Source organism: Oncorhynchus masou, chromosome 13 (genome assembly GCF_036934945.1).
Source record: "Oncorhynchus masou masou isolate Uvic2021 chromosome 13, UVic_Omas_1.1, whole genome shotgun sequence".
NCBI lineage: Eukaryota > Metazoa > Chordata > Actinopteri > Salmoniformes > Salmonidae > Oncorhynchus > Oncorhynchus masou.
In genome coordinates, this window is record NC_088224.1 from 94,906,472 (window position 1) to 94,906,912 (window position 441).

The window sequence follows — 441 nt, forward strand, 5'->3', positions numbered from 1 at the left end:
ACTAACACCTGCTGATTTTACTGAGCGAGGGACAGATGTAACTGGAGATTGCGACTGAAATGGTTCCCGGACACGTCAATCTAACTTGGACATGCCGAAGTACAGCCCTCGCCATGTGTTATTCACGGTAATCAACAGGTTCTCATGTCTTAATGCTTAAATAATATACTGTTACCCAATAGAGGTTTTGCCAGGTGCAGGTATCTTAATTAAAACACTGTTACCCAATAGAGGTTCAGCCATCTTAATTAATACACTGTTACCCAATAGAGGTTCAGCCATCTTAATTAATACACTGTTGCCCAATAGAGGTTCAGCCATCTTAAATAATACACTGTTAACCTATAGAGGTTTTGCCAGGTGCAGGTATCTTAATTAAAACACTGTTACCCAATAGAGGTTCAACCATCTTAATTAAAACACTGTTACCCAATAGAGGTT